This window comes from Lactuca virosa, chromosome 5, assembly GCF_052849685.1.
Source record: "Lactuca virosa cultivar CGN04683 chromosome 5, Lactuca_virosa_CGN04683_v6, whole genome shotgun sequence".
Classification (NCBI taxonomy): Eukaryota; Viridiplantae; Streptophyta; class Magnoliopsida; order Asterales; family Asteraceae; genus Lactuca; species Lactuca virosa.
Genome location: NC_136430.1, coordinates 44,720,307 through 44,743,305, shown reverse-complemented (window position 1 = coordinate 44,743,305; position 22,999 = coordinate 44,720,307).

Here is a 22,999-nt window from a genome sequence, read left to right as displayed (position 1 = left end):
TTGGAAAGTCTTTACCTTTGTGTTACCCTACTCTATTGTTATGTCTCTATCTGGTGGTTGGACTATGGCGATTTAGTCCATGAAACACTCTCATCATACTTACAATTGATTCTTACTATTATCATCATATCTTTAAATTTCTAGTAAAAGATGCTGCCTCACAAGCGTCCGACCAGGGGCAGACCTGTAAATCAAACTCCACCACCACCACCCCCTCCACAGTTCGATGCGGTGATGTTTCAGGCAGCTGTGACCGCAGCCATGGCTCAAGTAAATTTTGGTGGTGTTAGTAGAGCTGGAACGGGCACCAACTCTAGCCATGGTGAAATCCATCCACGTGCATGGGAGTGTACTTATAAAAACTTCATCAGTTGCAAACCAACGTACTTCAATGGAACTGGAGGGATTATTGCGCTGTCCCAATGGATCGAGAGAACAGAAGCAATCTTCGAGATGTGTTCTTTCCCTGAAGGAAGCAAGATAAAGTTCGCTGCTTACACCTTCACCGAAAGGGCCCTAACGTGGTGGAATAGCCATGTCAAATCACTCTCACTGGTAGCAGCTAACGCCATGGGCTGGGAGACACTGAAGGATCTGATGGCAAAAGAATACTGCCCGAGGGGCGAGGTTCAGAAACTCGAGGAGGAACTGTGGAACCTTAAGATGAAGGGTTCCGACATAGTGGCTTATACGGCCAGATTCAGCGACCTAGTAACCCTATGTCCTAACATGGTCCCCACTGAAAGCAAGAAAGTCGAGAGATACATCTGGGGTTTGGTTCCCCCGTATCGAGGGAACGTTCTAGCATCAAACCCTGCGACCTTTGATAGTGCCAAGGAATTGGCCCAAAGGCTCATCGATCACGAGGTTCCTTCTACTCCAACAACAACTGCAACGGTTGCCTCCGCACCAACCAAAGCCACCGACAACAAGAGAAAGCGTTGGGACCGAAAGAAGAACAAATTAGCTCAACCCTCTTCTAAGAACCAACAGATCGTGGCTGTCCATACTGCCACAACCCCTGTTGCCCCTGTACCCGCCAAGCCATATGCAGGGACCCTACTCAAGTGCACCAAGTGCAATTTTCATCATAACGGCCCCTGCCGGGAAATGCACTACACCAACTGTAATCGGAAGGGCCATACTGTCCGGTTTTGCAGAACACCACCCAAACCCATCACCCAGGTCCCCGGTACAGGAGTAAGCCAGGCCCGCTACGGGTGTGGCGAGACAGGGCACTTCAAAAGAAACTGTCTGAAAGTTGGCAATGCGGGAGGAGCAGGAAGACTACTTGCTATTGGCCACAATGAAGTCGTGACAGACCCCACAGTAGTCACGGGTACGTTTCTCCTCGATAACTCTTATGCATGTGTCTTATTTGATTGTGGGGCAGAGAGGAGCTTCGTAAACCAAAAATTTAAACACTTACTTAATCAAGCACCGCAAGCGCTAAAAGAGAACTTCGTCCTAGAAATGGCTAACAGAAAGATAGAGAATTCTAACGAAATTTACATAGGTTGTACCCTCACACTAGATAATCATTCATTCCCAATCGACCTCATACCCATGGCTATCAAGAGTTTCGAAGTCATTGTAGGCATGGACTGGTTGAGTCTTTATCGTGCCGACATACTGTGTTTCGAGAAAGCAGTCCGCCTAAACCTACCGAATAACGAAACCTTGTTGATCTACGGAGACAAACCCAGCACGAGCCTTCGTATCATCTCAAGTATTCAAGCCCATAAGTACTTGTGTAAGGAATATCGTGCATTCCTTGCACACGTGGTCGATGTGAACCAGAAAACAAAAGACCTAAAAGACCTCCCCGTAGTACGCGACTTCCCCGACGTCTTTCCAGAAGAACTACCGGGTTTACCTCCTCAACGTCAAGTCGAATTCAGGATCGACTTAGTTCCAGGGGCTACCCCCGTAGCCAAATCGCCCTATCGTCTAGCACCTGCAGAGATGCAAGAACTGTCCGGTCAACTTAACGAACTGCTCAGCAAGGGCTTTATAAGACCAAGCTTCTCACCCTGGGGAGCTTCGGTCTTGTTCGTCAAGAAGAAAGATGGGTCGTTACGTATGTGCATCGAATATAGGGAACTCAACAAGCTTACAATCAAGAATCGTTACCCTCTACCTCGCATAGACGATCTATTCGACCAGCTATAAGGGGCGAGTTACTTTTCCAAGATTGATCTGAGATCCGGGTATCACCAGTTATGAGTGCTTGAGGAGGTTGTTCCGAAGACAGCCTTCCAAACTCGTTACGGACACTACGAGTTCGTGGTGATGCCATTCAGATTGACTAATGCGCCCGCAGTTTTCATGGACTAAATGAATAGGGTATGCCGTCCTTACTTGGATCAGTTCGTCATCGTTTTCATCGATGATATACTTATCTATTCTCGAAGTAAGGAGGAACATAGCGATCATCTACGCCAAGTCCTAGGAACCTTACGATCGGAGAAGCTCTATGTGAAGTTCTCTAAATGCGAATTTTGGATCCGCAGAGTCGAATTCTTAGGTCACGTGGTTAGCGAAGAAGGAATCTACGTGGACCCTTCCAAAATCAAAGCCATCGAGAACTGGTCAGCACCGAAGACGCCTACAGAAATTCGTCAGTTTCTAGGTCTCGCTGGCTACTACCGCAGATTCATACAGAACTTCTCTCGAATTGTGAAACCTCTTACGACATTGACCCAGAAAGGTGTGGCTTTTGACTGGAAAGAGAAACAGGAGAAGGCGTTTCAAACGCTGAAGCGAGCCTTATGCACCGCACCGATACTATCCCTCCCCGAAGGGATAGAAGACTTCGTAGTATACCGTGATGCATCCAACCAAGGGCTCGGTTGTGTTCTGATGCAACGAGGTAAGGTCATCTCCTATGCCTCAAGCCAGTTGAAGACACATGAAGTCAACTACACCACACACGATCTCGAATTAGGAGCAGTTGTGTTTGCCCTAAAGATCTGGAGACACTACCTGTATGGTACGAAAAGCACTATCTTTACAGACCACAAGAGCCTACAACACATATTCAACCAGAAGGAGCTCAATATGAGACAACGACGGTGGGTCGAACTACTCAATGACTACGAATGCGAAATTCGTTATCATCCGGGTAAAGCCAACGTAGTAGCAGACGCCCTAAGTCGAAAAGAATATTTTGGTCGAAGAGCCAAGTCATTAACTATGACTATCCATTCGCATCTGTCCACACAAATTAAGGAAGCTCAGCTTGAAGCCGTAAAACCTGAAAATGTGGCGGGTGAATCCTTGCGAGGAATGGATAAGAACTTGGAAGTCAAGGGTGGCGGAGCTTTGTATCTCATGGACCGGATCTAGACACCAAAGTACGGTGACCTCAGAGACTTGGTCATGAAAGAAGCGCACAACACTCGATATTCCGTCCACCCGGGTTCAGATAAGATGTATCTGGATCTTAAGAAGTTATACTGGTGGCCTAACATGAAAGCAGAAATTGCTACCTTCGTGAGTAAATGCCTTACTTGCGCCAAGGTCAAGGTCGAATACCAGAAACCCTCTGGTCTTCTACAGCAACCAGAGATACCAGAATGGAAGTGGGAGCGGATCACAATGGACTTCATAACCAAGCTACCCAAGACAACGGGTGGATTGGATACCATTTGGGTCATCGTCGACAGATTGACCAAGTCCGCGCACTTCCTACCCATCAAAGAGACTGACAAGATGGAGAAGCTCACAAGAACATACATTCGGGAGATAGTACGACTGCATGGTGTTCCTATATCCATTATATCCGATAGAGACAGTAGATTCACTTCGAGGTTCTGGCAGTCGCTACAAAACTCCTTAGGAACGAGGCTGGACATGAGTACAGCCTACCATCCACAGACCGACGGACAAAGTCAGAGAACTATCCAAACCTTGGAGGATATGTTACGAGCCTGTGTGATAGATTTTGGGAAGGCATGGGATACTCATTTACCCCTTGTCGAGTTTTCCTACAACAACAGTTATCACACAAGCATAAAGGCTGCTCCATTTGAAGCCCTCTATGGCCGGAAGTGAAGATCCCCTCTGTGCTGGGTCGAGGTGGGTGACACCCAGTTAGCTAAAGGACGAGTTCCTGATAGCACTCTCACGGGTCCGGAGATCATTCGGGAAACGACAGAGAAGATCGTTCAGATTCGTGAACGACTGAAAGCCTCCAGAGACCGACAGAAAAGCTACGCAGACAAACGAAGGAAACCTTTGGAATTCCAGGTGGGAGACCGAGTCCTTTTGAAAGTCTCACCCTGGAAGGGCTTGATACGCTTCGGAAAGCATGGAAAGCTAAATCCAAGATACATAGGACCTTTCGAGATTCTTGCTAGAATCGGCCCTGTAGCTTACAAACTCAACCTACCCCACGAGCTTAGTAACGTACATCCTACTTTCCACGTCTCGAACTTGAAAAATTGCCTATCCGATGAGACTCTTGTAATCCCACTCGACGAAATCGAGATCAGCGAGAGCCTCAACTTCGTGGAAGAACCTATAGAGATCATGGACCGAGAGGTCAAGCGAACCAAGCAAAGCCGTATCCCAATCGTAAAGGTTCGCTGGAATGCCAAGCGAGGACCCGAATTCACTTGGGAGCGCGAGGATCAAATGAAACTTAAATATCCTCATCTTTTTACTTAGTTATTTGTAATAACTTAGCTGCTTGAACTCTAATTTCGGGACGAAATTCCCTCTAACGGGGGGATGATGTGACAACCCGAAATTTCTAACTTATACATTCTTTATTTTTATCAAAGTTAGCCTCGTGTTTGCTATTTTGTAACGAAGTTTTGGGTCTATATAAGTGCATGAGGCTTAGTATAATCAAGATATGAGTCTTAGGAAAGGGTAGAATGTGTGTAGCATCGCAAAAACGGGCCAAACACACCAAGCAAGGTGTGTGCAGCCGCACACCCGAGTGTGCGGCCGCACACCCGAGTGTGCGGCCAGCCAGCCGCACACAGTCAGCCGCACACAGCCAACCGCACACCCAATGGGCAGCACACCAGGTGGCCGCACACGACCCTGTACGGCCGTACACCCACTTCAGAAGGCTTTTGATGCTTCTAACACTTTAATCTAAGTGTTTTCTAAGTCCTAGGGTGTTTTCCTTTCATGATTAGTGGTATATAGACTAATTATATTCATATATCTGCCAATATATGCTCATTAGGGTCCGTTGTGCTCAAGTCTACACTTAACACTTAGCATCCTTCAACTCGATCTTTCATTCGCACCACTCACTACAGGTGAGTTCATACCCCTTAATCAACCTTTGAAATGAATTTAAATGCTTTTATGGGGGAGAATACAAGTCGAAACATTCTACTTATTGCATTAATCACAAGTGATTAATAACTAGAACAAACGGAAAGGTTTTATATTGCTTTCAGATTGTTATCAGACTTATGGATTTCAAACATTTCAAAACATTTTATCAAACTCTTTTAAATACTAAATCCTTATTCAAATTCTTTTAACTTCATTATTATCAAACTCATATCTCTACAGATATTATTATATAAGTAAGATTTGAAAGGCTTAGGACTGATAGCTCACTTTATTTCCTGTTCCTTGTTTGGTTGTGGACTTAGAGTATTCTGTTATTTGTCCGAAGGTCGTTCAAACCTTAGTTATATATCACGTATATGTGTGTAAATATAAAGGCTTTTATTTTAGTTCAGTACCTCTGAGTAACAAAGGCATACAAACAACACTACTAGTAAACTATAATAGGTATAGTTTAGGAGATTACTACTCGCTATTACTATTACAACGACACATACTAGATTCATTTCATTTACGAGTTATTATACACGTACTATAATGAGAAACAATACATACACTATACAAGAAAACACGCTATACACTATACAAGAGGATATACTATACACTAGTACAGTGAAAACATTACTACACTACAACAGACTATACAAACATTGAATACGATAACCAAAATGTGACATACTACTTCTCGATACGACACTACATTGTTGTATCACTTTGTAACCAGAGTCTCCTGGAGGGAGAGCGGGCATTGTGTGTATGGATCTATACGGGACAGACACTCCCACACCCCGACTGCTAGCTACAGTCCCAACCGATAAGGCCAAGGGGTGACAAAATGTTACCCCATTACATATGACACTGGAGGGTCATTAGTTATTCAGTCGTCGATCAGCACGGTTACATACGAGTTCACATTCAAACCTTTAATTAACCGACTAAGAATTAAAGGCAAACAGACTCCCCGAGGTGTATTGTACATTTAATACTACCTGGAGTCTGCATTTTTATCACTTTATAGTCAGCAATGACACTATTGACGTAAAACATTATTTTTCCCTATTTCATTTACTTTAAAATTATCTTACTTAAATGATGGTTTAAACTATATTTTCATAAATGATGGTTTCACTAGGGAAAACTCTCTCACCTTTACAAAGGAACAAACATGCAAATAGTCGGGTCTTGGTAGAAGACTACATTTCAATAGAAAATATAGGATTTTCTAGAGAGTGCAAACATTTACAAACAGCTACGAATTAAGTTACAAATTACATTTCTAGTCCTTTAAAGAGTATCATATTCATAAAAACATTTATTTTTACTGTTTTGACTCTTTTGGTCCTTAAGAAAACCGTAAATGACAACTATCAACCCAACTTTTGTTTATTTGACAATTATAGCCCAAAAATGAGTTTTATGTTGCAATATCTTTATTATAACCCTAGAGGGTAATTTTCCTTGACTTATTTAGTGTAATATATCTTAGATCATGTTTATTTTCCTTCTTGGGCCATAGATCTCGAGATTTCTTTCCTTTTTTTGTTACATATTTACCACATAAACACATGAAAACACACATAACATACATGAAATCACACATAACATACACATACACATATATCTACACATTTTACTTGTATTCTCCCCCATAAAACATATGAAAATCGAAAATAGAGGGGTATGAACTCACCTTTTCTTGTTGTTTTCGATTTGAAGAAGAAAGGGAAGAGTTTGATGCTATTTTTCGGCCCTAGCAAGCTTTCTTGGGTTGATTTCAAACTTAAGAAGCTTCTAAGGAGTATATCACGAAAATTGTGTGAGTTAGGAAGAAGTTTTGATGAAATAAAGAGACTAGGTTATGGATCTAAACAATAACTTACCAATGATGATGATTATTGTGGAATAACCTTCTTGAAAAGCCCTAACTCTCGAAAATTTTGAAGGAGAAGTGAAGAAGTTGTTGTGAGTTCTTGAGAGCAGCTTAAGTGAATTGTGTGTGTGTTTTTCCTTTGGCCGAGAGATAAGAAGGAGAGAAGGAGAAGAGAGAGAGGTGAAAGGATGGATTGCATGGAGATTTGTGATGGTGCATGGAAGTCCATAATGTAATAAGGAGGTGGCTAACCCTCCTTATTTCATTAATTTCTATTTTTTTTCCTCTTGGGCCGAGAAAGAGAGAAGAGAGAAGAGGATTTGGGCCTTTTGTGCTTAAGTTTCTTAATGTGAACCCCAAGTTAATGGTTTTCGGCCCAATGGGCCCTTAAGAGGTTTTACGGCCCAATTTGTATAAAAGAATGAGTTTTATGGCCCTTTAGGGCTAATTAGATTTGTTATGGCCCAATAAGGGTATTTTATTTCATTCTAGGCCCATTATGGCCCAAAATGTTAAAATAAATGAAAGTGGGTCCAATTAGAGCCTATTTAAGAGTTCTAACCCCAAAAGAGTCAAAATTGGAAGCATATTGGTCCATTGGGTCCAATAAGAAAATCCTAGTCCAAAATGGACTTAAACCGGGATTTTTAGGGTTTCCAAATTTTTTTTTTTGACTATTTGAATGTTTGTATAGGGTATTTGATGGAATTTTGTTATCAGTGAATAAACACCATCCATGTTTTCAAGTTCTAGCTACAATGTCATTCTTTGTTAAGTGTTTACAAAGCATCAGAATTCCTAGTTGTGACATCATCCCCCCGTTAGAGGGAATTTCGTCCCGAAATTCTTTTTAAGGCTAGCTTTGAGAATGCGAGAATAGGTGAGGGTACTTCTGCTTCATCTGGTCTTCGCGTTCCCATGTGAATTCTGGTCCGCGTTTCGCGTTCCACCGAACTTTCACAATCGGAATGCGACTTTGCTTAGTACGCTTCACTTCCCTGTCCATGATTTCGACTGGTTCTTCGATGAACAGGAGATTCTCGTTGATTTCGATTTCTTCTAATGGAATGACGAGAGTTTCATCGGATAAGCACTTCTTTAAATTGGAAACATGGAATACGGGGTGTACACTGCTGAGCTCAGCGGGTAGCTGCAGTCTATAAGCCACTGGACCGATTCGGGAAAGAATCTCGAAGGGTCCAATGTATCGTGGGTTTAGTTTTCCCCGTTTCCCAAAACGAATCACCCCTTTCCAGGGAGAGACCTTTAACAACACCTGATCCCCGACTTGAAATTCCAAGGGCTTTCGCCGTTTATCAGCGTAGCTCTTCTGTCTGTCTCGTGATGATTGCAGTCGGGCTCTGATCTGAATTATCTTCTCGGTCGTTTCGCGTATGATTTCTGGTCCCGTTAATGCATTGCCTGGTGTCTGTCCTCTTGCTAGCTGAGTGTCACCTACCTCAGCCCAACACAACGGTGATCTACATTTACGCCCATATAATGCCTCGAAAGGAGCAACTTTGATGCTTGAGTGATAACTGTTGTTGTACGAGAATTCGATCAAAGGCAGGTGGGTATCCCACGACCTTCCAAAATCTATCACACATGCGCGAAGCATATCTTCTAGCGTTTGAATGGTTCGCTCGCTTTGACCATCCGTTTGTGGGTGGTAGGCAGTGCTCATGTCAAGTTGTGTTCCCATAGCTTTCTGAAGTGATTGCCAAAAGCGTGAAGTAAAGCTACTATCTCTATCTGAGATGATAGACATTGGCACTCTGTGGAGTCTCACGATTTCCTTGATATAGCTCCTTGTCAATCGTTCCATCTTGTATGACTCTTTTATTGGCAGGAAATGAGCGGATTATGTCAACCTGTCAGCTATTACCCATATGGTATCCAAACCATCAGTCATCTTGGGTAGTTTGGTCACAAAGTACATAGTAATCCTTTCCCATTTCCACTCGGGAATTACTGGTTGTTGTAGCAATCCCGAGGGCTTCTGATATTCCACCTTTACTTTACCACATGTTAGGCACTTGCTAACGTAAGTGGCAATTTCTGCCTTCATGTTAGGCCACCAATAATGTTGCTTGATATCCAAGTACATTTTATCTGAACCCGGATGGATGGAGTATCGTGTCTTGTGGGCTTCATTCATGACTACTTCTCTGAATCCCCCAAGTTTAGGGATCCAAATGCAGTTCATGAAATAATATGCTCCGTCCTCCTTTACTTCGAAATTCTTTTTCATTCCACGTAACGCTTCGCTTGTTTTGTTTTCTGCCTTCATGGCATCGAACTGGGCTGCTCTGATTTGCGAGGTTAGGTGGGATTGAATGGTTATGGAGAGAGTCTTCAAACGACGATTCGAGTATTCTTTTCGACTCAAGGCATCAGCTACCACGTTAGCCTTACCTGGGTGGTACTTGATTTCGCACTCATAATCGTTCAGCAGTTCAACCCATCTTCGTTGCCTCATGTTTAACTCCTTTTGATTTAAAATGTGTTGGAGACTCTTGTGGTCAGTGAAAATGGTGCACTTGGTACCATAAAGGTAGTGCCTCCAAATCTTCAAGGCGAAGACCACAGCTCCTAATTCAAGATCACGGGTGGTATAATTCACCTCATGTGTCTTTAGTTGTCGGGGCGCATAAGCTATCACCTTCCCACGCTGCATGAGTACAAACCCTAAACCCTGATTTGATGCATCACAGTAAACTACGAAGTCCTCTGTTCCCTCTGGTAGTGATAATACCGGTATACTACAGAGTGCTTGCTTCAGAGTTCGGAATGCAGCTTCTTGCTTATCCGTCCATTCAAAGGGTACACCTTTTTGCGTAAGCAAGGTAAGTGGCTTGGCTGTTTTGGAGAAGTTCTGAATGAACCTCTGGTACTAGCCTGCGAGACCTAAAAATTGACGAATTTATGTGGGTGTCGTTGGGATCTCCCATCCTTCGATGGCTTTGACCTTAGAAGGATCCACATGTATCCCTTCTTGACTAACAACATGACCTAAAAAGTTCACACTACGGAGCCAGAACTCACACTTAGAGAGTTTTGCGTATAGTTTTTTTCGGTTCTTAGGGTTTCTAAGATTTGCCGGAGATGTCGGTCATGCTCCTCTTCGCTTCGAGAATAGACTAGAATACCATCGATGAAAACGATGAAAAAGTTGTCGAGGAATGGTCGGCAGATTAGATTCATTAGGTCCATGAATGCGGCAGGGGCATTCGTTAGACCGAAGGGCATTACGACAAATTCATAATGTCCATAACGAGTTCGGAAAGCAGTTTTGGGGATATCCTCTTCCCGGACTTTGAGTTGGTGGTATCCGGATCGCAGATCTATCTTAGATAAGTAACTTGCTCCTTGAAGTTGGTCAAAAAGATCGTCGATTCGCGGAAGTGGATAGCGATTTTTGATAGTGAGCTTATTTAGTTCCCTATAGTCAATACACATCCTAAAGGAACCGTCTTTCTTCTTAACAAAGAGAACCGGAGCTTCCCAAGGTGAGAAACTGGGTCGGATGAATATTTTGTCCAAAAGTTCGCTGAGTTGGCTGGACAGCTCTTGCATCTCCGCAGGATCCAATCTGTAGGGCGATTTGGCGACGGGTGTAGCTCCTGGAACGAGGTCAATTCGGAACTCGACTTGTCTTTCTGGGGGTATCCCCGGAAGATCTTCAGGAAAGACATCCGGGAAATTGCAAGCCACTGGGATGTTTCGAATATTGACCTCTTCTTTGGACTTATCCACTATATGAGCCAGAAACGTCAAGTCCTTCTTTCGTAGATACTTCTGTGCCTTAATGCACGAGATAAGACGAAAGTTCGTGTTGGGTTTGTCTCCGTATATAATTAGGGTTTCGCGATTTGGGAAGTGAAGGCGAACGGCCTTCTCGTGACACATAATTTCAGCATGGTGGGGGCTTAACCAGTCCATGCCGATAATCACATCAAAACTCCTAATGGATACATGCATTAAGTTTATTTGAAAGACGTGATGGTTCAAGGTCAGGGTACATCCGATGTAGATTTCCCCAGTGGATTTTGTTTTCCCATTATCCATTTCCACCGTAAAGGTTTCATTAAGCTCCTTGGGTTGTTGTTTTAACAAGTGTTTAAATCTATTACTTACAAAGCTTCGTTCTGCCCCGGTATCGAATAGGATGCATGCATAAGTGTGGTTTAGGAGAAACGTATCGGTGACAACAGCGGGATCCCGAACCGCTTCTCCCTGACCCATAGTCAGCACTCTTCCTGCTCCTCCATTCCCAGGGTTGTTGATGTTGGGTCAGTTTCGACGGAAATGCCCAGTCTTTCCACATCCATAGCAGGTGTGGCTTGGTCCCGCATTATTGCCGCTGTTGTTGGTGTTGTTGTTGTTGTTGCGATTGTTGTTGTTGTTGTTGTTTCCTTGCTGCTGGTTCTGCGGAGGATAGGTCCTGCAATATTTTGCCGTGTGACCCTTTCGATTGCAACTGGTACAATGCATCTCCGTGCATTCGCCATTATGATGGAGACTGCACTTGTTCCACTTTGGGAGATTCCCGGAATACTGCCTAGGGGCACTTGGAGTAACTGAGACTGGAGCATGTGGTGTGGAGGGTACTTGGGTGGTTGCAGCATTGACTGTCACTGTTTGTTGCTTCTTTGACGTCTCTGACCCTTGTCGCCCCTTTCTCTTGTTATTCTTTCCTTTCTTGTTGTCACTCCCCTTATTGCCTTCAATTTCCCCTGGCTTCTCGCCCTTCTTGTTGTTGTGGTCGTACAGTTTCTTGGCCAACCTCTTGGCACTGTCGAAAGTTTCGGGATTTGCAGCTATCACATTTTTTTGAATTGGGGAGGTTAATCCCCAGATGAATCGTTCGATTTTCTTTCCCTCTGGAGTAATCATGTCAGGGCACAACAGTGACAGTTCGCTAAACCTTGATATGTATGCATCAATGTCGGAGTTGCGGACGGTGAGATTCCATAACTCTTGCTCCATTTTCTGAATTTCGCCTCGCGGGCAGTACTCGGCCATCAGCATTTCTTTCAACTCCGCCCACGGTATGGCGTTGGCTACGGGGAGAGTCATGACTTCTACGTGTCCATTCCACCAGGTGAGAGCTTGGTCAACGAATGTGCATGCAGCAAACTTCACTTTCATCTCCTCGGGGCATTCGCATATCTCAAATACCGATTCCACCTTCTCAATCCATCTCTTTAGGGTTATCATTCAACCCGTGCCATTAAAGGTTCGTGGCTTGGTGTTGGTGAAGTCCTTGTAAGAGCATGTCTTGGTAGGTCCTTGATTTATTACGTTGTTCGAACTTCCAGCCCCTTGTCCATTGCCTCCACCATTGTTCCCTTAGTGGATTTGCACCATGGCTGCCGTGACTGCAGCAGATACAGCTGCTTGAAATGCAGCTGAGTTGATTTCTGGTGGGGTTGGCTCAGGGTTTCCACGGGTTGGTCGTTGAGGCATCTTTCTGTCATTGAACGGAAAGATGTTGAGTGCCTATGATTTTTGTGAGTTTGTGGTCCTATAAACTAGGTGTATTGCATGTACTTAAGTAGTTTCATATGTTAACATACAATCATGGATACATAACACATAACAGATAACAACATCACAATAGAACACATATGTTTCCATTAATAATATCCGTACTTTGATACATGAAAATTTGCTCGAAAGAGCATTCATAAGTGGTGCAAGTTCGGCAGCGTAACGACTCTATGAGCAGTGTAATCACTTAAACATAGAGTCGATGGTGCATAGCATAGATCATATAAGCATAATACTAAAGACGGATATGACTAGTCCTAGTCATGGTGGGATGTGCCAGGGGGTGGTGCTGAGGAAGTGGACGCTCCCTGAAGGCGAGCCACATGTCGTTCCGCGTCTCGGAGTCGAGTCTCCCACCTCACCTGCCTCATGTGGAACTCTCGGATAACCTCTCGCGTCTCCTGTTCTGCACGCTCAACTCTAGTCCGCATCTGGTGCATCTGATCAGCGGTGCTCTGAGCTAGGTCGCCAGTGTTCCGCAATCGTCTCACCATGACCGGAAGCGCGCGATCAGCCGGTCCTCCCTCCCTCAAGTCGTAGAACTCGCGTGCCATGCAAAACGGGGGTCGTTGTCCCTGTTGCCTGCTCCACCTCCAAAGGTCGATACCCCAGGGGGGTGTAGGGCCAGTCGGGCCCATCCGATGAGCGGGCACCCTAGTCGGGTAAGGGGGTTGATGACTTCGGACTCCACGTCCGAATCACCGTCATCGCTGGGTTCCTCCTCGAGGTCTTCTTCGGCTTCTTCTTCTTCCAGGTCCAACACTGGCTCAGCAGGTCCGCCCTCGACTTCCGCCTCAGGTTCCTCTTCAGACTCCTCCTCAGGGTCTTCTTCAGGTTCCTCCTCCAACCATCCGTTATTCCCCTGATTAGGGAAATACGGATCTCCGGGGTGATGGAAGCCGGCCATACTGTCTGCGAGAGTGTATAAATGTACTAATATTATTCCTAAGATGTTCTAATTATTATGCATTTTGAGTTGATGTTCTCTTCTTGGTAACAAAGGGGTATGTTTTTAGGTTTACCGACCATCGAGGTTTCCCCGGGGCATGTGATAGTTGTACTTCAGAGAAAATGTAGTTGATCAGGCTACATTCACCCCTTAATACAACTAGGAACAGCCCCGACTTAACCGAGATGTCAGTATTATCTTATTTGATTTGGTATTATGATCTTTTTCCTATATCGTACAAGTAGAGGTGTTTTATCGTTGTGTTTTATTCGTTTTGTTCAGAGTTGTTTTAGTCCCTCTTTGGTTTATAGTTTCATATCAATGTGTGGTTAGATATGCCAGTTCACTATAAACAGAGCTCTGATACCAACCTGTCACACCCCCGAACCAGACGGCGGAAACATCCGAGGGCTCGCGTGACTCAAATTGAATATCATCACAATGATTATACATGAAACACAACATAAAATTTACCATGCATTAATACATTACAACTGACATTGTTCACATCAAGTACATTGTCTAAATATTACATATCCAAAGCATAAATTGTTTGAGAGTTTTCAAAACATAACATCCTAACATACTTGGTATTACTCTTCAGCTTACCTGTTACCTGAGAATACAAGTTATTTTGAAAACGTCAACATACGGAATGTTGGTGAGTTCATAAGCAGGGTTGTTATAAAAATGTTTTGTATAGTTTATAAAACCCAGAAAATCCGATATTTTCTGAAAAGACAATTGTTTATACCAAAGTGTGAAGATCCATAAGTTTGTGCATGAATGATTTCAAAACGTGTATAAATGAGAAGTTTTGCATTATAGTTATTGAAAGTACAAGTGAATGGTGTTGATTTCCTTGAAAAACCCGATGTTTTCCGATAATATAATATAATTGTTTCAAATTGTTATACCGTCACAATGAATGATTATGATTTTCCTTGATTACTCGGATAGTATTGGATTCATTTATTTATGTGAGTCGTTATAACCATGCATGATAATGACTAGTTCGTCTGTCTTGGCATTCTAGCGAACGCCGGAATTGATCTTAAGATTTTGTCACCCTATACTGGCCGAGTCTAACTGTAGCGAACAGCTGAGGTGTGGGGGAGTCACCCCTGTATAGATCTATACACAAACTCTCGCTCTCCCTCCAGGAGACTTTGATTATAACTACAGACTACGAACGACACTTAGAGGTGTCGCCCGTTATTACTCACTTAATCCAAACGAAATTGATTACCATTGATTAACAACCTGTATTTGTTTACTTCAATTGAAGGTAAGCCTAACAAACGAGGGGAAGAGGATTACAAAGTCCTGCTAATTACGTGTGTTATTTAAGGCTGTTGGTTATACGAAGGACGCGTTGGCCCATTTCATATTTGATTTAATTTGACCTTACTAGCAATGCTAATGGGCCACTGAGGCCCAATAGCACATAGAAGCCATTGAGGGTCCCTTAAACATGTAATTGGGTCACAGGAGGCCCAATAGACATGTGTTATTATTGTTAGGCCCAAAAGTCATGTCAATGGGTCACGAAGGCCCAATAAGCATGATTAGGATCTTTCAAGCCCAACTATTTGAATATTTACTTGTTTTAGGTATAGTATAATTGTCGGAAGTTTGATTGAACAATTGTTAAATTCGCAACGGCACGAAACTTGTCGATTGTTTATAACGATATTTGAAAATATATGTATATTCTTCATTCTATTTTCATAAGTTGTAATTTGGTATTTTTGACCCAAATATCTTAATAACAAAATAATTGACTCAAAAGATTGGTTTGACCCATTCAGCCCTTTTTCTAATCAAAATGACAATTTTAGTCCCTTATTTAAAAAAAAGACATTTTAGGCCCTTAAACCATTTTCTTGACATTTTTGACCCATAAACTTGTTTAAGTAATGTTTTTAGCTCAAAATTTACTCTTTGGCAGTTTCAGCCCCTTCAGTAGGGAGTTTTTTGGTTAAAGTCCAAGTTTTTCGCAACTTTCACAATTTTGGCCCAAATTCCAAAAACTTTATATTTTTGATCCTTTTTGGAAAAAAAATCATTTTAACCCCTGAAATAGTTTTGTTTACCCCTTTTACCCCCTGTTTTGAGAGTTGTACCATTTCAGTCCCTTGAAAATCATATTTTCGCAATTTTTGGGCCTATGGGCCGAAAAGCCCAAAAATTGGCCCATTAAGCTACAAATTACATTTCTAGTCCTTTAAAGAGTATAATATTCATAAAAACATTTATTTTTACTGTTTTGACTCTTTTGGTCCTTAAGAAAACCGTAAATGACAACTTTCAACCCAACTTTTGTTTATTTGACAATTATAGCCTAAAAATGAGTTTTATGTTGCAATATGTTTATTATAACCCTAGAGGGTAATTTTCCTTGACTTATTTAGTGTAATATATCTTAGATCATGTTTATTTTCCTTCTTGTGCGATAGATCTCGAGATTTCTTTCCTTTTTTGTTACATATTTACCACGTAAACACATGAAAACACACATAACATACATGAAATCACACATAACATACACATACACATAGATCTACACATTTTACTTGTATTCTCCTCCATAAAACATATGAAAATCGAAAATAGAGGGGTATGAACTCACCTTTTCTTGTTGTTTTCGATTTGAAGAAGAAAGGGAAGAGTTTGATGCTATTTTTCGGCCCTAGCAAGCTTTCTTGGGTTGATTTCAAACTTAAGAAGCTTCTAAGGAGTATATCACGAAAATTGTGTGAGTTAGGAAGAAGTTTTGATGAAATAAAGAGACTAGGTTATGGATCTAAACAATAACTTACCAATGATGATGATTATTGTGAAATAACCTTCTTGAAAAGCCCTAACTCTCGAAAATTTTGAAGGAGAAGTGAAGAAGTTGTTGTGAGTTCTTGAGAGAAGCTTAAGTGAATTGTGTGTGTGTGTGTTTTTCCTTTGGCCGAGAGATAAGAAGGAGAGAAGGAGAAGAGAGAGAGGTGAAAGGATGGATTGCATGGAGATTTGTGATGGTGCATGGAAGTCCATAATGTAATAAGGAGGTGGCTAACCCTCCTTATTTCATTAATTTCTATTTTTTTTCCTCTTGGGCCGAGAAAGAGAGAAGAGAGAAGAGGATTTGGGCCTTTTGTGCTTAAGTCTCTTAATGTGAAGCCCAAGTTAATGGTTTTCAGCCCAATGGGCCCTTAAGAGGTTTTACGGCCCAATTTGTATAAAAGAATGAGTTTTATGGCCCTTTAGGGATAATTAGATTTGTTATGGCCCAATAAGGGTATTTTATTTCATTCTAGGCCCATTATGGCCCAAAATGTTAAAATAAATGAAAGTGGGTCCAATTAGAGCCTATTTAAGAGTTCTAAGCCCCAAATAGTCAAAATTGGAAGCATATTGGTCCATTGGGTCCAATAAGAAAATCCTAGTCCAAAATGGACTTAAACCGGGATTTTTAGGGTTTCCAAAAAAAAAATTTGTTGACTATTTGAATGTTTGTATTGATGGGTTTTAGGTACAACAAATAAACTAGAAAACAATTCCTAAGTTCACATGCAACCTACTTGGATCTATGTTTTAACTATTGAACATACAACTTTGAATTGCAAAACAAGAACCCTAGAGGAGAGAGGCTAATTTCGAAATTAACAAACTAGGGTTTAGGGTTTACATACCTTTCAATTGTTATAGCAAACAATTGATATTCCCTTGATCTTGATCTTGATCTTCTTGGAAGCTTTAGCACCACAAGTGTAATGCCTCTAATGGAATCACACCCAAACTAGCAAGAAGGAAAGTAGAAGAGAGAGGGGAGAGGGAGTATGCAAAATCTCGGCCTTAGGGTTTCTTCAAAAGAAAGAGTGACCAAAAACATGAACCAGGAGGCTCCTTATATAGCTGAGGGATCTAGGGTTTAAGGGAAACCCTAGTTATCCTTTGCTTAGGGCCTAAGCAAACCCAAGGGCCTTATCCAAGCCCCTATGGACGAAATTATTAGGGTTTCCCCTAAAGATTTCGTCCACCCTCTTCCAAGGGGGTTCTAGAGCCTTCCGCTCAACTATTAGATAATTGCAAACTAGTCCCTGTACCTTATAATTAATTCTTTTAACTCCAAAATCAATTCTGATTAATTTCTGGCTAACAATTAATTAAACATAATGATTTCTAATTAATATATTAATCCATTAACATATTAATAAATCATTTATATATATATTAATTTATTAATCTTATAAATTAATATCTCTCCTTTCATAATTTCCTTGTCCAGTTGCTAGGTTGAGGGCAACCCAAAAGGACTGTGCTGCTATCAATTCAAGTACATACCAATTATAGTTATGGGCTTAGACACCTAATCCAACATGTATAGGGTATTTGATGGATTTTTGTTGTCATTGAATAAACACCATACATGTTTTCAAGTTCTAGCTACAATGTCATTCTTTGTTAAGTGTTTACAAAGCATCAGAATTCCTAGTTGTGACATAGTTGATCTTTGTCTTATCCAAGGCATCACAACTTACCAATTTCAAATGTGCAGGAACAAGAAGCTTTTCTGCTCCACATTTGATGTGTGTTATAAACTTTCTTAAAATGATGTCACTCAAGTCACAATCTTGGAGTACGATCCTAAGACTTAATTTTGGAACGAAGTATGATTTACCTTTTGATTTAACCATTTCAACAATTTCTGATTCCTCTTCTTAGCCATACTAGTGCACTAAGGTGTCCATAGAGGATCAATTGTGACACGGTTTCAAAATCACTAAGTTAATCATAAAACACGATACTTAAGTACTCTCCCTTCTTTTCAGATTGGAGAAACGTTTATCTTTCTACCTAATTGATTCCTTTTATTCGTTCTGTTATACATTGAAACCTTTTCAATGATTCAGAATTACACTTAATCTTGTAAGCATAACCATATTTACTAAACTTTTAGCAAATCATGACAAATATTTTATCGTTCTTTGTGGCGACTTGACCAGTGCACAACAATGCGTACTAGATCCCCTAGTCTTTCACTTGACTCACACACTTATGTGAACAAGGAATTAGTCTAAATTTCCCAAATACGAAGGTTCTCATTCATCACACAAAACAAGTTGTATGATTCCAAGTTTCTGTCCAATTGAAACTTGGGTGATAAGAATCTTCCTTATTTGTAAATTTCTAACACTACCACAAATAACATAACTAGGAATCACATCCTTTTCAATATTGCTATCGATAGAAATATACAAACATCTATTTTCACAAATGTCATTGCAAGGTTATATAAATAAGACAAAACAAAATTTATTTTATTTATAAAAAACGCGGAAAAACATGTCCTAACAACGCAATTACAAATGAAAACTATGTTACTAAAATTTCTAAGCAATCTATCCTAACTCTTAAACAGCAGCTCAAAAATCCGATCTTCGAATCATGCGATCGAAATCCATTTCTTCGTGATCAGACTCATCTCACTCTCTCTTTAAGCTTCCTTTCTTTTCTTCGATCCTAAAAAACATCAAAATGCAATCTTATCACATCATGTATTAAGAATCTACAAATAGGAATTTAATAGAGTTAGATAGTGACCTGAAGCAGAGTCATACATCTTGACTTTCCCATCTTCGCGATCCTTCGGGTAGATATGGCAGCTTCGCATCCAATTCCCCTTCTCTTGGCAGTAGAAACAAACGGACCCTTTCGGAATAGCACATGGGATAGTTTCAGATTCATCCTTTCTCTTTACCATCCGGTCAAACGGTTTGAACTTGGCTAATCCCTTTCCATTGGGAAGAGAATACTTTTCTGGAATTCCAATGTTGCCATCATCAATGTTCATGGAAGTTTGGGAGATTGATCTACCAGTCAAGTTTGCTCTACCAGTGCGCCAAATCGTTGTTGATTCAGCAGCAACAAGCAAACAGGTAAGATCAATGAGGTTCACGTCGTGGTCCATCATATAGTACTCTCTAATGAACTCACTATATGAGTCAGGAAGTGATTGAAGAACCAAGTCAACAGCCAGCTTCCTAGAGACTTCGACACCCAACATTCCCAATCAATCAATATGCAACTTCATATCCAAGACATGAGCACACACAGACTTTCCATCTTTGTGTTTGTTTGCCAATAGGGCTTGAGTGACTTTGAACTTTTCAAGTCTTCGAACACGTGGGTCAGGGAGAATTATTGGAGGAGGTGGAGGAAGCGAAGCATGATTTCCATTTCCACAATCCAATCGTGGGACATCATCTTCATGTGGAAAACTTTTCCAAAGGATTCAGGAAGACCATAGTTGTTAGAATTTGACATCTACAAAACGGGAGAAATTCAAGTTAGTTGATTCAATCCTTAATATAACACCCAAATGAAATATTAAGGCTAAGATCCAACACAATATTCTACAACTCAGAAGATAGATGTTGTAATCCAGTTGCAGAATATTTGAAGGTAGGTAAATGACGATTTACCAATTTCCACCATGAAAAACGAAAAAGAAAATTAGGTTTTAAATGAATTGAAACTCCTAGATCCTTTGAGATTCATTGAACTTTTCAATGGCATGTTTAATCTCGATTATGCCCTTCAAGTTTGTGACTGGGATGCCGAGGATCACAAACAAGGTGTGGATAACCATGCAAATTAGCTTTGTACTCTCGAAGATGTCTATCACCTAATCAATGTGTCGGTTAACCACACACGCTCCATTGATCTATGATAATATACGAGCTACCCATTGCCATACTTCATTGGTCCCATATTAGTGTGCCGGTTAACCACACACGCTCCACTAACGACCAACAAGGTGTAATGTGCAATTTCATGGATTAGCATCAATTCCACATTTTTCCTAAAGTAACTAAGATTTGGGAATTTATAAAAGTGTTTAGTTACTTTTTATTTCATTATACTAATAATGGAAGGTTGTGTCCTATCCTACCCGTTCGGCTAACGACCCTCCACTGGTCAAGGGTGCGGTGGGTAAGAGTGGATACCTAATGGCGGTCATTTTACAGGCCGCTTCCTTAAACACCCCTTATAGACCAGCTTCGTGAATGAGGCCTATTAACGGTAAGAGTGACTCTTTACTTATACATATATAATATGTTAAACTTTTAATCTTATACAGTATAAGGGTGTATTTTACACTTTTAAAATACTAGGTGGTTTAATCTTTTAATAAATTAGACTTTTAATTTGATTAAACTTAAACCATATACTTATGGATTTATTAATTATCTCTTTTAATTAAACACTTAATTAACTTAATAAAACCATAAGGGTGTAATTTGAACTTTTCAAAATACTAGGGTTTTAGAATTTAACATTTCAAAATCAATACCTTTTAATTAAATTTTAAATTCCAAAACTTGAGGACAAATTTTGAAACCTTTCAAAATATTAGGGTTTAACTATTTAAATTTCAAAAACTAAAACTTTTAAGTTCAAATTTAAATTATAAAACCTAAAGGGTGTAAATTGAAACTTTTCAAACTTACTAGGTCAAATATTTGAATCATAATAATCCTATATTATCCATATTTAACCAAATCCATTAATTTTGATAAGGATAACCATACCAAACATGAAAAATCGATTTTAGGCAAGAAAAATGAGTTTTGGTAATTATCCTCATCAAAAAACTGCTAAAAAAATCGAAAATCCCAACAACAGTACCCTGGACTCGCCGAGTTCACGCGACTCGTCGAGTCCACTGATGGACACGCCGAGTCCACTGATGGACTCGCCGAGTCGGCTTCGCAGACAGCAAAAATTCGACTTTTTATCCTTTGGCAGTTCACTTTTGCATCTATTCAACTAGAAAAACGACCTAGGCTCTGATACCACTGATGGGTTATGAGCATAACATCATTCCTATGGTGTACATGCAACCCTAATTGCTTTGATCTAGGTTTTTCTAATTTCAACATACAACATTGAATACCAAAGCAATAAACCCTAATCTAGCATGCTTATTTCGAAATAGACATAATAAACAAGTTAGAATGATTACCTCAACTTGTTATGTAGTAATAACAAGAACTCCTTGACCTTTGAAAGCTTAGTGCCTAAAATGTTTCACCTTTAATGGAGTCGCAAACACCACTAGCAACAAGGAAGAACAAGAGAGAGAGGAGAGGCTCAACATCGGCTATGGAATCCATCTAGGGTTTTTAGTGGCCGATTTTGGCATGCCCAAGGGTTCCTTATATAACTGAGCAATCAGGGTTTCAATCAAAAACCCTAATCCAGTTGCTTTGTCCTTAAGCAGCCCAAAGGATCCTTCCAGAACGCCCCTTGGACGATTTCTATATGGACTCCCATATAGAATTCGTCTGTTGCTTCCTTATGGATCCTAAGCCCAACTTTGTAACTATCTTATAATTACAGTATTAGTCCCCTTGATTTAATTAATCTCTTTTGACCACAAAACTAATTCTAAATTAATTCTTGATCAATATAAATTAAACCATATGATTTCTCTTTTAATATATTATTCACATAATATATTAATAAATCACAATTAATCATCTTTCTCCATAATTCATCCTATCAGTTGCTAAGGTGAAGGCAACCCAAAAGGACCATGCTCATAATCAGGACAAGTACATACCAAAATAGTTATGGGCTTAGACACCTAATCCAACAAATAGAACCAATTTCATTATTAAACGAAAATCGAAAACCTTGTCTATACAAACCATGAAAGGAAATAATATTCCTCGTCATCTCTGACGAGTAGCAACAATTATTCAAATCTAATACAAACCCATAAGCACTAAAGAATAAACACCGATCTTGGTCACATGCGACGATCTCCTATTTCCTATTATCAGGTTCATCTTCCCATGCTCCACATCCCTACTTCTTCTTAGACCCTGCAAATCAGAACAAATATGAAAACCACATCATGTATCAAGGACCCAAGGACCTACGAAGGTGGGCTTTATCTTCCCATCCCTAATGTCCTGCAAGTATTTAGGGCAGCTTCGTTTTCAATGCCCTTTTTCATGAAAATGGAAGCACTCTGCTCCCTTTGGATTGGATGAGGTAGTAGCAGAACCACCTTTGGACCCACTTGAAGAAGATCCATCAGGAGACTTTCCCTTGTGATTCCTTGAGGGAGCTTTCCTCTTCTTCCCCTTCCCATGTCCAATTACCAGGACTGGGGCAGCAGCAGTAGGAGTCGGTACAACAGACTTGCCTTTTAAACCACTTTCAGCAGTTCTGAGTAGGCCTTGAAGCTTGATCAGAGTGACTTCCTCCTTGTTCATATGATAAGTCATCTTGAACTTATCATA